Consider the following 14,473-nt stretch of genomic DNA (forward strand, 5'->3'; position numbering starts at 1 on the left):
CGAAACGAAAACATCGCATCGCCGCAGCCGCCGTTGCACAGGCGCGGCGGTCGGCTCTCTCGCGCTAGCCTCCACCGCCTCCAACGTTACCCTCTCACCGCCCCACGTCGTCATTGTATCAGCCGTCTTCGCCCTTCGACGCGGCCTCACCACCACCGCCGCCGCCGCCGAGCACAAAAGAATAGAACGCCGGCCACGCACGCACGCACCGTCGCGCCCGTACCACATGTGAACTCGACGGCGGCGGCGACGACGAATCACTGTGGCCGGCAAGAACGAACGAAAACGACGCGGCGCAGTGCATTTCGTACCACCACCGAACGACGGTCGGCACACGCACTCACAAAAACCAGTACACACGACGGCGACGACGGTCCACGCGCGTCGCTCCGCCATCCTATCTCGCTCTCGCTTCCCGAACTCTCGCTCACCCTTCTCGCTCGCTCCGCCGCCGCCACCGCCGTCACCGCGCGCCGTCGCGACGTACGACTGCTGCTGCTGCTGCTGCAGCTGCTACATACAAAAGACAGAGAGCGCGCGTGCGCACACTCGCACACACACACACAGACACACAGACACACAGACACACACACACACTAGTCACACTGTCGAACGGTTCGCGCGGCCCGTCGCTCGTCGCACAAACCCCTTCAGCGTTCAGTGTCTCACGTGCTCCGCATACGTTCGGTGGTTGTTCGCTCTCATCCGCACATTTCACTACACTTTGTACACCGCATACACCACCATCACCAAACACATTGTACACACATTTTACCGTTATTTCGTTGTATAACTCACCGTACGATAATAATATATACCGTTATAATATCGTGTTTATACGTCGGTATATTATTGTTTTACGCTCGTTTTCGGCTAACGCATAAATCCGCTAGGCCGCAGTTGAATGAAATTTTTATAATAATAGTAAAAAAAAAAAAATTCGCTCGCGTCACACGTCGTACCGCGGATTCTGAGTGTTGCGGGATATTTGTTACAACAGTAATATTATACTGCGATATCGCAACGCCATTCCACCCCCCGAACGGCCGACAAGCGTCCATGACCAAGGTCGTCTGCGTTTGCTGCTGAAACCGTTTTCGCGGTTTTTAATTTATTTAGGGTGAGTAAAATACACTCTATGTCTATAATATACTTTATTCATAAAAACGTTATTGCTTTTGATGATCTTAAAAACATTGTTGTTGTCGTCGTTAAGACCTATTTTTACTCTCCGACGAATCGACCACAGAATATTATTGCACTGGTACAATAACTGCGTCGTGTTGTCGCATAGGGTTTTACCTAATTTACTCGGGTTGTATTTGCCATCCGGCTGTGTGGTGGCCTCCCAGTCGGTTTGTTGTCACGGCGACCGGACGCGCGCGCGAATTGCCGCCACACAGGTATTTCATTACACGAGAGGTTCGATAGGTATTCGAAAATCTAAAAGATTTGTAAGTCCCCCACCACTCTTAATCGCCGAACAACAGTCGGTTGCTCGATAACTTTGTAAAAATCCAAAATAATAAAACTAAACAAAGGCAACAGCAGTGTATGGGTACAACAACCGTAGCACGACGAACAATAAAGCGTTGAGAATATTGCATACACGCGGTCTTTGTCGAAACGCAGGGTTCTTTTTTTCTCATCGACCCTCACCCTCTCGCTGTCGACCCTCGTGGTGAGCAAAACACCCTACAGCGGCGGCTGCACAATACGTACCTATTCGCATGTTTTATATTATATTTTGTATGCATGGTGTGCGAATTGATCGGCCAAAATCCTAAAATATAATATGTAATGTTATATACGCATTTCGAAAACAATCTGTATTAAAATCACCATCAGTTAAAAAATACACGCTAACCGTAATTTTCCATCAATTACAAAAAAAAAAAAAAATAATACAAATATTATATCTTGTACGTCAAAACTATTTAAACTCTCATTGCCTTAATTGTATATGTTTTGTAGTATAATATAATAATTATTATAACACTGCTTTTTTCATAACAAATCATATTATTATTGATGACTAGAAAATTGTTGGTATCTCCAGGTAAACTATTGTATTTTGTAGTTGTTATTTATAAACGGTTATTTATAATTTTCTACTACATATTTAATATTGCAGCGTATTACTACCTAAAGTGTGTTTAACAATAGTTATAAACTATAATATTTTTAAACTGCAGCCCATGTAATAACGAGAATGTCAGACCGTACATTTTCCGTTTCTCCTCTGTGCATTTTAACCATTGTAGGATTTCTTATTTTCGTGTATTGTAATATAATATTATGTATAGATGTTAGGTTATTATGTTCGCTAGTCGGAACATTAACATCGCGTTTATAACTAATCTGTTTGCGGTTTTCTTCGAATTATCATCGTTTCGTCTATTTCGGAATTTACCCGAATCTGGCGAAGGTGAGTCTTGAAATTATATAATGTAAACGAACTGAGTTTGTCCTCTGAGACGCGTGTTTTAAATATTATTGCCGAACTGCCATAACATGCCCGTGAGTATAGTAGACGACATGCGTCGTCGGGCCCTGCGGTCTCGTCGGCCCGGTGGTGTTTGTGGTTGGTAGTGTTTGGTGGGGGTGGTAGTGGTTGGTTGTGTGATGCCGAACGCAGCAGCCGGCCAGCCGGCCGGCTAGCCGCGACAACCGGTCGTCCTTCGCAGTAGTTCACCCAGTCGCGTTCGTTCGGTTCCCTCTGTATACAAAATATTACATAGGTATATTTTATTGGCTACACTCTGTATGTTGGGTTATAGTGCGTTATAATAAAATGTAATACTATAACAACTATGTGACATAATAATACGCGTACGCCGCCGCTATAGGTAGGTAGGTATACAATAGATGGTTTGGGCGGTGGGGAGGGCTACATAACGTGCAGAGTATTTTTCGGGAAGTCTTCTAGATTTAGACGTAGAGGAGCAGAGGGCGTATAGATCGCAGTCGCGTGTGTAACGCAGTAGTACGTATACGTTCATATACTACATAATATATACGTATATATATATATATATATATATTTAATATAATTTGACTGTGATTTACCGTGCCGTGTAAGCCGCGTGGTGAATATAAAAATGCAAAACAGGGGTTAAAGTGTGTGTATTCGGAAATAGTTGTGTGAAGGGGACGGGTAAGAACGGAGAAGAGAAAAAAATGTTCTGAAAATATCCTCGTGTTGGCTTTTTGCTCCCTCTGCATCATAGCGACGACCGATATACGCACCTATACATTATACACCACCCACGTTCCCACACACCACTTCGTCATCTCGTGTGAGTCGGTGTGGGTTATATATTGTGGCTGAAGCGGGAGCCACTTGGAAATTCCGACGTTGACTTTTACAACCCGAAGTAATTTGAATAGGTCGTTGAACAAAAGCGAACCACCACGGTTTCCACCGCCAAAGCCACCGTCACACTTTTATAATATCATGTATGTAGTATACTTGTGTTCGCGATTTAATCCGAAACGACGACGACTTCGTCGAGGAAGATATACGAGGTGTATATTATAAAGTAATATCGAATGCTTGTTAAACGTGTTGTAACGTGCCGAGATGTTGTTCGATAGGTATATTATACACACGCGCAGACGTCTGCAATATTGAAATGTTAAAATAGATATTGTTTTTAATTTTATTTACTTTCTGTTTGTATTTATTATTGAAATATAAAATCTCATGACGATAATAGTATGTCTTCGATTAGACTTGTGCAAAAATTAATTAATTTTAAATTAATATTAGTATTCATATTATTCAGTACATCATTCAATTTAACATGATATAATTTATTTTCATAGGATGTTTATATAAAAAAATATTATTAGATATTAAATTATATACCTATTAATGTATATTTTTAATATGCGATAACAATATTAGCGTTAACTTATGTATTTTTTATATAATTATTTCGATGTTTGGTACACTTGAATAATATAATAGGTAATTAAATTAAAACTATAAATATTGTAGATCCTCGTGCAGATCTTATAGGAATTACGAAAATCTACTCTGGTATAGATTACTTTAGATTTTAATTTGCATTTTACAAATTAATTATTAAAATTTCCCTCACTTTGAAAAGGTCAATATTACATTCGACAATTATTTGAAAAAGTTTCCCATGTATTTTAAAACGTAATTAATTGTGAAGACCTTAAAAATAATAGATATTATAGTAAAACACGATCTTCAACCATATTTATATTTATTTAATTAAATGGACCTATAATATCTTATAATTCAGTAAATATATTCAATGATACATATATATGTCTCAAACTCGTAAAAAAATATAAATCTGTACTTGTAATAATTAATTTGTTTGATTTACAGTTGTATAGGTACTTACTATTTATACACAAATAATAATGTATTATTCTCTGATTTCTTTTTTACATTTATTTATTCGCGGCGATTTTCGCAATTATTATATATAGTTTACATAGTAACTCATTTAACCATTACGTCAAATAGAGTAGCTTGTGTTTAGGGGCACATCATTTTGTCACCGGGCCAGAGAACAGAACATATATATCGTTCATATATATATATATATATATAGGTACTTCATTATGTTAATGGTCGTACAAAATAGGCAGCCCAATAATTACATCTCGCCACTGGGTCGGTAAATTGCCAGATAGCCGCACTGCCAAATGCCACTTGAATAAACGTTGCTGCTGTAATCATTACGTAGTGCATTATTGGAGATCATAATATTAATATATAATGTAGAATAGTGCATATTGTTATTTGCTGTACAGACCGAAAATCGGATCTCTGGTCATAGTGGGTACGTTGCCCTTTGATATAAACAAGCTTTGTCATTGCGGAAAAAATGTTAGTGTATAACGTAAATAATATATTGTAAAAAAAAAAATATTATGTGCAGCGTGTGTTGAAACCGGTACTAAACTGCTTTTGAAGACAGACGTCGAGACTGTCACGATTCGAACAAAACATTACGGACAAAACGAAAGGGATACTTTATTTATTTTGTATTTTTACTTTCACTCCTAGGTACGTGAAATGAGAGGGAATTACTGTGATTGCGTGAAAAATGTAATTAAGACTCACATATATATTGAGAGTTTCTATTAAAATTTGAAATACGGGAAATTTAGATCGAGAGAAAAGTATTTTTCTTCATAAAAAAATAGTACCTATAGTATTGTGTAAGTAGTTAATTATAATTTTTTTTCGAATTTTTTTTTAACGAAACACTTGCCGCCTGTGAAGCGTTATGTTTGTAGTTCTATACTTCTGTTATTTGAGTTCGTCAAAAATTAATTATTTGCTATTTAAATATAAATGTAGCAATATAATAGTGTAGTAATTAGTTGATGAATCAAAAATCATATACTGCAAAATTAAAAATTAAATTATTAAAACGTCATAGTATTCTTTCCTATACCTTAACTTAAGATAATTCTATAATTTAAATGATATGTTCGTTTAATGATTTATAAAAACTGTTTATTAAAATATTTTATTATTATTATATCATAATATATATTTTTTGAAGACGTAGTGCCTGCCCGTTGATGTGTTGTCTCCATCTTACAAATGTACAAAATGGTGAATTCCATTTTGTGATATTAGTTTTAATATTATAGTAGGTATAAAATAGTTATTGCAATAATTGTAACATTATCAAAAGGTTAAGTACTTTATGGATCCGACTAGCAGCCGGTGTGCCTCGATCCCGGGCGTCTTACGTTATTTTCTTTCGAAAAGCAATTATTTATAAATTATAAAATATTAATACGTTATACTTTAATTTTTTAATAATAAGTATATTTGAAGATGTCATTTTTATAATAATAGCTTTTTATAGTAAGTTATAAACGCAAAAGGCTGAAATCATTTAATTCAATACACTCGAATAAGTATGGAATGAAAGTAAAATTTCCGGTTTAGCTATAGATGCACATTTCATAATATTTATTGATATTAGAAAATAAAAATATCAGGAAAAAAGTAACTCGACTGTAAATTTCCATATTTTTGGTATAATGTCGCTTAAGTATTGGTAGTATAATATAAAATATACTTTATTTTATAATAATATATAGTGCCGTATACGAAGTATACATACTGCGTAGAATTTATAAATGGAAAATTGTAGGTACGCTTGTATCATATAGGTACATTTAATTAATATATTACATAATTTATTTATTGTAGGTCTAAGGTACTTAATTATAATTTATAAGTACTTATATTAATAATTGTGTGAATTATTGACGATATTTTATACAATATCAATATATAACGAGATATATAATTATTAATAGGTTATTAAACATAAAATTAATTGAAAATTATTCACACCATAATTATTAGTTAATAATTACTCTTAGAAAGTTAGTCAAATTTTTGAAGTTAATTGAAGTTTTAAATATAAACATAAATTATTCCATTGGTTATTATTCGCGGTGTTTCAAGTTTTAACTGGATCAACATCTATTTAACTGGTTTCCTTAGTATAAAAGATATTTTTGGGAAAGCCAGCAATGTTCAAAATATGAAATCATTTGAGACCATTATGTTTTTTAAATATAATAAAATGTACACAGTTTTAAAATGTAGGTTTAGGTCTTAAGTTTATTTAAGTTTACAGTAAGGAAGCTTAATTTAGTATAAGTTTATGCTTTGGTACTCGATAACTACATAGTTGACTTCATGGATATACAAATTATTGTAAAGATTTGTTTTCTACCTATATAGTTGATATTATTTTTACTTTATTCAGAATCTATTAATATATTACTCTGAGTTGATCCGTATATTGTAAATACACAAAAAGAGATTAACAGATATATTCTAATAAATATCATACAAGATTATATCACACATCAATAAATCACACAATTTTAAATACTTACTGTATTAATCATAAATATGTAAAGATATGTTTACATCTAAAAGTTTGATCTGGATTTTTTTTTAGCAATTTCTCATTAGATACTAATGCGTTGCATTTAGTAGTTTGCTGTTTTGTCCAATTCGAGCATAGTTAAATTAACAACTAGATTTACTTTTGATTATTTTCATTGAAATGCTATATTTTTAATCAAAACTAATATAATTTATAGATGCGAGGATAAATAAAATTTATTTGTTACTTAATGAAAAAGCTATTGTTTTTCTTTGGTGTTAGTTCTTCACTTAAAATTATACGGAAATGCAATGGATCTCAGGACTCCAAGACTGAATGATGAGTGATGACACTGTAATGTTGTTTGGTATTTATGTGTCGGTGTCTGATCGAGTTATTTTCGACGTACATTTAACGTTCGTTTCAGTGATTCGTGGTAGATATAAAATAAATAGGAAAAGTGAAGAGAATAATGTAATAACACATTGTTGGATACGGAAACTTCTAGCGGGTTAACCTTATTGAATTGTCACGAGGTTGTGGCATAGTTGAGTGGGGGATCGGAGGGAAAGAGAACAATAACGAGGCCAAGTAAAGCGACTAGTGTTATCCAATGAAAACGGTACGTGTATATTTTTCTCTTTCTTCTTCATCTCCGACTTCTCCTATTTTTTTCGTAACAAGGACAACGAAGAGTAGATTTCATTTGGCGCAAAAATTATGAACCCAAAATAAATTATCCATCTTTCAAGCACCGTACCAGATGATAGTCAGTCTACAGCTGCGTTTCATTATGCGTTGTCTTATAATTTATAAATTTAATATTTATATTATATACAGATATGAAGAAAAAAACATTATTCCTCAAAAAGTATCAGTACTAGCACAAATTACTAGATAATGTTTTTTAGTTTTCATTTATATCATTATCTCTCTAATAAAAATCCAACGTTGTATATAATAAATGATATTAAATTCATTCTATAATAAACTTAAAATATTTACCCTGTCTGGTAGATATCCCGTTAACATTTTTTATAAACGCTGGCAAATAATCTATATAATTTATCTCTAGTTGTGCAATTTTTCTTTGAATAATTAATCTCCACCTTTCGATATAAAGTAATAATATGCAATGCCTGTGAAGATGCTGACAAAATGCAGTGACCTATATTAAAACGAAACAGATGTTTCTGATGCATATTAAAATATTTCCATAGAAATATCGCATTTTAAACTGTATTTTACGTTTCCATTATCTGTTATTATTTTAACTTTTATAAATTAATTCGAGTATTTGACCCATTATGCGTTGGATACAATATTAAAAAATTTAATTCGATTTAATTACATAAAATTAATTCATACTGAAGTTTATATTGAGTAATGGGTGTTGTATGATATAAGTTTTTGTTATACAATATCTTTCATAATTAAATATTATTTCACCTTTGCAAGTGTCAATAAACAATTCATTATAAATAAAATCAATAAATGTTTTATTTTATGTTAACATATGGTTTCATTCAATTATAATGTATCTGAATAAACTATATTCCATGTTATAATGAAAAAAATTTAATTAGTATAAATTCTTAAACCCATTATGCTTTGAATTCGAACTAATTTAATATACATATGTTAAACGAATGGTACCTGCAGTTAGTAGGTAAAATCGATTTCCGGAATGAAATGTGTCTTCGCTTGGGATCCTGCGTATGCGTTTTCGTCCGTTATCCGGACAACATAAATATATGCCAATGGGACAGATGGTTAGCAGACTGCGTGGAAGAGACGCGTGCCCGGTTTCTCTGTCGACCCTCTCTCTTTCTAATTTTTTGTTTCCTCACCACCTGGCTCCTTTCCACGTAAACCCGAACAGATGTCCCTATAGCACAACGCAGCAGATCTACCAACCCCTGGAATATTCTGCAGCATGAAGTATTAGGTCTATAAATTCTTAATGATTTCACCAACCGCGTGTTTCTGTCCCCGGCTGGTACGACTAGAATAATAAAACCATAATACAATAATATATTGATCGTTGGTCCAAAGTTCGTTTGCGAAAATTATGAATGAAAACACGGTTTAACGGTGCATGCCACTACCACAACAGACTTCTGACGAAAAAACACATTATATGCAAAATGTCTGCTTCTCCGATCGTTATTTAATAAAGATATTTCAATATTTGTGAGTATTTACATATACGTCGTCATATTCATTCTTTTCCAATGCAAAAGCGGAGACGGACAAATATTTATTGATATATATATATATATATTATTGTGTACATTCTATGGGCATATTAAAACCTATGTGTATCTATATCCGATTTTCCACCCTTACAAATCGTTTTTTTTTTTTTTTTTTTGGTTTCATAATTAATTATTGCTTAATGGGCTCGAGTGTATTATGTAAACTTTTTAGCGATCATTACGTTTCTTTGTGTGAATACATCAGCAATAATTAAGTATTTTTCGGCTTCATTTATCATTTGTAGAGTGATTTATATTTGTAAGTTTATAAATATCCATAATTATATATTTGTATAATGATACAAATATATACGCCATACGTCACTGGTCACACGTATTTATTTTCAAGAATCATACCGATTGAAGGGTAGTTTCATTCTTTTTTTCCATTCACTCCATTCACACATAATAGTTAAATTACAATAAGAATACAAACTATGATGAATTCCATTCAAATATCTAATTGTTAGATGGCAGGGTAATTAGCTAGTCGAAAATAGTTCAATGACAGTGTTTAGATATGATAATAAGTGCTTGATAACAATAAAACATGTAGACATTTTATGATGAAGATGTTCTTTTTTTGCGTTTACCTGGTTGCCTTAAAAAATTGCATATATACCTCATTATAATATACGGATATTATATTGTGAGGCACTAAGGAATTTTATTAGTTTGATTCAAGCTGTTTATTTGTTTTTATTTTTTTTATCAATAATATGCTCATATATATATATATATATATATATATATATATATATATATATCTGACGTATTAAAAAAGCAATACTCAATAGTTTATAAAGAAACATCAGAGATGGTTTATAGGTATACTGAAGAAAAAAAATTCAAACAAAATGACAGTACTGAAACAACATAAATCGTAAACGTTTGATTTAAAACGTTTTAAACATTTTTAGACCGGCTCAAACGAGTTCCAGATGTTACTCGTAGAAATTGTCTTTTGTTGTGGATCGACATTTTTCAGTGGAACAACACTTTTTGGTTAATGCATAATATCACGACAAGAATAAATTTGCGTGAAATGTTCGTGTATTTTAAAACTTGTAAAGACTTTTCCTTGTTGGCTTAGATTTCTGAATACACACTATATCTAATTATATGTATAATAGTTAAATTATAGTTAAATAGTATTAATTTTAGACATAGACAATCCAATATATTAAATTAAAATGCTATTTCACTTTTTTAATATACTTTATGTTATACTATTATAATAATTTATTAATCACGCCAATCACAGAATAAATTAATGAACGTCAAGAATAAAACGATAATATTGTTCTATTATATTCGTTACTTAAATTGAAATGTTTGAAAATGCGTATTACTTAATAATTTTTTTAATAAGGTTCTACTTAAGTGCTTCTGAGCTTATAAACCATTTTCATTATATTTATTTTAAATAACTAAAAAACAAGTAAATATAAAAGTGTGTTTATTAAACCCGACAGCATCTGGTAAATATAATTAGGCGAAAAACACATATTTTTGTTAGATCTAAAAATCCTAAATCCTAAACTTCAAAAAACGAACGCGTTTAGCCTATTGTGGCCGAGAAAGAGGTTTCTATGATAGTAAATTTTTAGATTTTCAACGAATCCGTACGACGATTATTGTCTTTGAAAAATTCAGTCATAGGCATCTACTATATAGTATTGTTGTGTTCATTCTGGTCGCTCGATTTTCATTAGATTAAAAGAACGCTAATATATTACATTATATGATTTATCGGTCGCGGATTGTTTATTGTTTATTTATTTTACATCGTTGGTTTGTATTACTTATGTCGTCATCGTACGCCACGCACATTGTAATATGTAGACAGTTGAAACCTATGGCCGAGCTCCAAAAAACATAAAAATTTAATCATAAAGACAGAACGCACGTAAACCCTTTTTCTCTTATTTTTTTATCTATCTCGATAAGCATCTCCTCGTACCATCGGCTTGACGCCGCCGCCGGCCGACCGTTCCACTGCGCAAACAGTGCGTGACGCTCGCTACAACTAAAAACGTTTCCCGTTCGCGCTCCATTTCATCGACCAAACCGTCTTCGTGACTTTTGGCTTGTATCTTGTATAATATGTTTTTGGAATTGGTTTTTTGGTAAAAAAATAAAATGAATTACACGTTGCATATTGTAATAGGTAAGGTACATTTTTTCGAATCATAGCCAGACGTCTCGTGGCAAACGTACCCGGCGGCAGTACCATTGGTGATATGAATAAGAAAAAAACAACCCGTTAGAAAGTAGCCAATATATTATTATATTTTATTTTATGATATCAGTTGATTCATCGAAATCCATTACATTTCGAACATTCACTTCGAATATAATATTGTATTTTTTTCTTTTAAATATAACAGTACACTGCGCGTTTTTAATAGTACTTACCTATTAAAAATACTATTTTTTGACACTATAGATAGTATTCTATTAACCGTACTATGTATTATTGCCAAGAATTTAACTGAGAAAGATATTAAGTTTTTATTTTATTTTATAAATTAGATAATTAATTTATGTAAATAATAGAAAAATGTATTTAGTTCTCTTCTTTTGTAATCTATCTTGATTAAGCTTATATTATACTTTGTGAAACTATTTCTTATTCTATCTATGCCAATAGTCTTTCTATCTTTAATCTAAGTAAATCTTTGTAAATTGATACTTAATATATAAATTGTACATATATATTGTATATAGCAGTACATTGTACACATGTATATTATGTATAGCTACTTACCATTTTTACTTACGTTTTTAAACTATCTTTTTTTGTTTTTAGCTGTACTAATTTTTCATGGCATTACATTAAATCCTTATCTAGATTTAAAAGCAACATCAAATTTTTAACATAATTTTAAAAGTTTTATGTGAGTATATAGTATCATGTGCGTTAAATTAAGTTCCGTTCTATTATAACATTTGAACAATTCAACAATATATATATATTTTTAATTATGGTCTACACCTTTGACAATTAGTGACTTATAGACAGAGGTATATGATTTATGATTTCTTTGTATACATATTCATATTAAGTGATCCTTAATTAGGATGTATTCAAATTTAAATGTTAAATTATTTTATGTGATAAAGTAAAATATTACAAAGTAGTTAGGACGCAGATTCTACAATACATAATTTTCAAGTTCTATAAAATGTACTTAATTAGATTGTAGTAATTAACATTAGTTAAAAAATAATAATATAATAATATTAATAATACCTATATGTTTATTATTATTTACATGTGTCAGCATTTGTAGTGATATTAGAATACGTAGATACTTTATGTATTATAAGGTGAATCCGCAAAAATGTTTCATCCATTTTTTAAAGTTATATTGAGCATATAATATTATGTCTATATAAGCTCGAGGAATGAGACATAAGTAGTGTGTTTTAGTTATAATAGTATCTCACAAACTGTTTTTCTAAATAAATTTAATATACTCGTGCGCAAATACATACATATATATATATTGTATATAAATTCAATCAATCGAACTAAAAAGAACTCGATACACGTAGATTTCAATTTGAGTATACAACACATTATTATATTAAATACCCAAGCCGACACTGTTTTTAGCGTCGATCGTGTATACTGTAAATCTGAAAGCTCTATAAACGTATAATATAATATCGCCACTAAACCTAAGGGTTTTGTATACAAAACTGAGGGCAATTCGAATGTAAATACAATCGTACTCTGTATTATTAACAATCGTTAATTAATCGTGCTCGCAAAATCTATCTATCTATATATATATACGCAAATGATTCGCTTGGAAATCGGTTAATGGATTTTCACCGACACTGTCCCGCAATTCATGTAACATTGTCCTACTCTTACATTTATAAAATACACGCACACAAATATATATATATATATATATAATATGTATAATGTTTTGCACAAATTTCACATGTTTGCGTATTGAACCGGAACTATTGGATTATTTTTTCGAACAGTTGATGAGTTTTGCTGGATTTTTTGGTTTGTCCGTAATCGATTCGTGATTTAAAAACACATTATTTATATTCGCACACCGGCAGTAAAGCAGCTCAGCATACAATAAAAACCGAACTAAACGAATACACTTCACTACAGCAGATTATCCCATTCGCCCAAAAATAGATTCAACATCGTCGAAGTAATGAGATCTTAAAAAAAAATGGTCCTAGATTACTGTCATTTATGTGTGTTTGAAAAGCCGTTAACAATAAAACGTAAACAAGTACTTATCGAAATTACTCTTTATTTAAACGTATATATAATATTATAATATTATTCATGTTGACTTTTGGTGCAAGTACAGTACATACAGCATAGAAAGTCTAAATTAAACCGACTGCAAGAATCATCCTCCGCGATGGATTATTCATTATTTCGGTTCAATTTCCTCCGCACGATAATAGTAATATAATACTACTAGAACGCAAGAGCGAGTTTTATCTTCGATTAAAAACTAGTATACGGCGTCGTTTGCGGGAATCGTTCCAAATAAAAAAGTTAATCTTTTGTGCAGGTACGGATATCGACTGTCCCCGCTGAACTTTAATTACGACAACGGCCAGAAACCACTTTAATATACTGCGTAGGTACTATTAAATAAATGGCAGAAAAAAAACGGACGATTACAACGAAGATAACGGCCGAGTTTCTGTGACGAGCGATAGAGAATATATATATTATGATATTGTTTACCGTTCGAATGGCTTCTACATCATACAATCTCTCTTGTGGGCTCTTCGTCTATTTTGATGACCACCGACCAATCAACATTATACGTCTATTGGGACCTTAGTTTTACTGCAACTATATTATTAGCTCATTTTGGATTTTACCATTTTTACAACCAGAAGTGATTCTGACAAGTCGCAATGGGATATCTCAATTTTTTTGCGTTAAGAAGTACATAATAAGAAATAGTTTTATATGTTTTACTAATAATACTTTTACTTTTTTATTTTTAATAAAATACGTCTTATGTTTGGATGACCATGTTGACTATTAAAATTTACTACCTAATTTATGTTTTTACACATTTATATGGGTCAAGGAGTGGGGGTGACCCACTGGCTATACAACACTGCTTTACTAATACCGCTACAATAAGGCAAATTTGACAACGATAACACTAAATATCTACTACTATTACTAATACTAACACCAATACTACTACTGCTATTATTATTAGCACCACGGCGGTGGAATTGAGATTGGTGATGTTGTGCGCTGTAGAGTGCGAGTTCGTCGTCGCGGAA

At 32.2% G+C, this 14,473-nt stretch overlaps 1 protein-coding gene across 2 annotated transcripts in view; it reads left to right on the forward strand.

Annotated features, from left to right (window-relative positions):
- Nucleotides 1–337: 337 nt before the first annotated feature.
- LOC113551453 (RNA-binding protein Musashi homolog 2) overlaps nt 338–14,473 on the forward strand; it is a 59,116-nt gene continuing 44,980 nt past the window's right edge. Inside the window, exon 1 of one of the 2 annotated variants that reach the window (XM_026953702.1) lies at nt 338–1,120. The gene's annotated coding sequence lies outside the window, so the exon portion shown is untranslated. The remainder of the gene's footprint in view (nt 1,121–14,473) is intronic. The other variant, XM_026953703.1, reaches the window with a different exon arrangement.

Source organism: Rhopalosiphum maidis, chromosome 2 (genome assembly GCF_003676215.2).
Source record: "Rhopalosiphum maidis isolate BTI-1 chromosome 2, ASM367621v3, whole genome shotgun sequence".
Lineage (NCBI taxonomy): Eukaryota > Metazoa > Arthropoda > Insecta > Hemiptera > Aphididae > Rhopalosiphum > Rhopalosiphum maidis.